The following is a 2,966-nucleotide window of genomic DNA, read 5'->3' on the forward strand; positions in this document are numbered from 1 at the left end:
CTGCTAGTTTACACTAAAAATATTTCTTCTTTAGTCTTGAAAGTAAATAAGATAACTAGGTAGTAAGGTAGGTACATGTTTATAAAATTATAGTCGCAAAGCAGCTGAATAAATTGCAAGTTTAAATAATTTTCATCACATTGTAAAGACATGACTAAGTAGCTTTACTGAAAACCTTGTTGTTTTTCCATTTCATAATACAATTTCAATTCATTTCATAAGCATATCCTACGTATGACACGATAGGATATAGGATCACCAAAACGACTAAAGGTTCGATTTAAGAGTTGTCTTGTCTATCCAATCCTTCTCTACGGTGCGGAAACTTGGTCATTACGTCTACAAGATCGTCGCCAGATCGATGTTCTGGATATGTGGTGTTGGAGAGGCTTGTTGAGGATTCATTGGACGACGTTTAGAAACAACATATCCTTTCTCACTGAATTGAAGTAAAACAAAGACTTTCTTCGGCTATATCTCCAGAGAACCGGATGCAATTGAGCGGTAGATAGTGCACGACCAAGTCGAAGACAAAAGATCCAGAGGCCGATCCAACCCGCTGGACGGATTTAGTCAAGGTTGCAACACAATCATCCATGGTGGAGAGTTCCCGCATAATGCAGCCAATCCCCAAAATTGGAGGAGGATGGACAAATTGAGCCTCAATAGCTCAACGGTAAGAGCGGTCGGACTCATCACCGAGCGGTGGTGGTTCCCCCCCGCCCCGTTGGTCTATTGTCGTACCCACTCCTAATACAGTCTTTCTCGACTATTTGGAGGGGAATAGGAATATTGGTCATATTTAAAAATATGGCAAATATTCTTTTTTGACAAAAAAGAAACAAAACGGCGGTTCCGAAAATATAGCTATATCTTTCGTTGCGTTGCGTACTATTCCGCCACTATTGGTCCAACTTTGTCTATTTCTCTTCACGAGATATGTCATTATCGCATGCTAGGTCTACTAGATTTACATAGGTTTTGTATTTTGGAAAGTTCCATGGAATCTAATTCCAATAGTGAAAAACAGTTTCAAGCGAATAGAGTCGCGGGCGTCCGCTGGTAAATATAACAAAGAAACCTATTTATAAGTGTCAACATGGTCAACAAATTGGTGGAAAAATAATCAGCATGAATAACAAGTCCACTATTAGACAATATATTCACAAGCCTCATAGACTTTCAAACCCCACAGTCTCGAGCCGCCAATATCCAGTGGCTTCCGATATATGAATAGATGGCGAAATAGGTACATAAATGGAGTAAGAATGACAAGACGAGATAGCCCCCTGCCCTCTGCCTTCGATTCGGAGGGCGTTGGTTCGAATCCGGTCCGGGGAATGCACCTCCAATTTTTCAATTGTGTGCATTTTATGAAATTAAATATTATGTGTCTCAAACGGTGAAGATCCCCGGCTGGACCGATTGAGGTTTTCTTAATTTGTCTAGGTCTGGTTGGTGGGTCGGTGGCTTTGGCCGTGGCTAGTTACCCTACCGACAAATACGAACCGCCAAGCGATTTAGCGTTCCGGTACGATGTCGTGTAGAAACCGAATGGAGTGTGGATTTCATCCTATTCCTAACAAGTTAGCCCGCTTCCATCTTAGATTGCTTCATCACTTACCATCAGGTGAGATTGTAGTCAAGGGCTAACCTGTAGATAATAAAGAAAAAGGAAAACATCGTGAGGAAACCTGCATACCTGAGAATTTTCTTAATTCTCTACGTGTATGAAGTCTGCCAATGCGCATTAGGCCAGCATGGTGAACTAAATAAAGCCTAACCCCTCTCATCTTGAGAGGAGACTCGTGCTTAAAAGTGAACCGAATACGGGTTGGTAATGATGAATGATGATGATGATGATGGAGTAAGAATACACTAGGTACTTACGTTTACCTCGTAGTTAAGTAAGGCAGGAGGCAGGTAATACGAGTAGGCACATATCCGTTTATACGTAATGTACAGTATGTTAGGTGACTGGGTTGAAATGACCTGAAGGGTGACGTCACAGCCTTGCTCACACAGTCCTATTACTCTACTAATTTAGGCTAGGTATATTCCCCACAAATTGCCCATTAGATACCTAATCAAATAAAACACAATCAAATAAATATAATAGGAAATACCTAATCAAATAAAGTTAATTAATTAAGGATTTTATTTAAATATGTTTTCCTATTACGGCTTTTGCCTAGCAATTTACTATTTTCCGTGAAAATATTGAGTATGTTTTTATATACTGAGAAAGACATAATGTCGACCAATAGCGGAATTGAAACCGCCGCAATTGACATTTTGTCATTCTCTCGGTCTTCAAGATATATCTTCCTGTTTGTAAGTATAATACCTAAATTAATTTAACTAATCAGTCTATTTATTTATTTCTTCATTAGTCAATACCAAATGACGTTTGAAAAATTAATAACAATATCTACTCTACCCTACGTTCTATTGTGGTTTTCGTTTCTTATCGGTTGAGTCGTGAGAACTATGTTTAAATTCTACAATAATTTAATACATTAATGGACGGCGTAGAATGTCTGAGTATATGATAAGAAATGAGTAGGTAAACTTAGACTTAGTTGTTCTCAATAAACTAGTTACTTATTTATAAGCAGGTATATAGGCAGCGTAAAATCGACATCGAAACCCGTTTACCAAAAATCCGTTGTTTAGCTATTTGTTGCTGTTTTCTTGACGCTCCTCCATATCAAACACAAATCACAAACTCGTGAGAAAAGTAAGTAATGCGTGGAGGAGTTCCGTCGTCTTTGTTTGGCTTCTTCATCAGACCAAGACCTTCAAACCCTTAATAAAATTGTAGTGCTTTAAAATATCTGATGAAAAAGTTAACCAACGCACTAGTTGTCTCTACGGTTTTCGAAAGTACCCCTCGATGTTTCCAGTATGCCATCATCAGATCCTAACATGAAAAAAATGGGACCACCCTGGAAGTATTCCCTTCC

This window comes from Bicyclus anynana, chromosome 5, assembly GCF_947172395.1.
Source record: "Bicyclus anynana chromosome 5, ilBicAnyn1.1, whole genome shotgun sequence".
Lineage (NCBI taxonomy): Eukaryota > Metazoa > Arthropoda > Insecta > Lepidoptera > Nymphalidae > Bicyclus > Bicyclus anynana.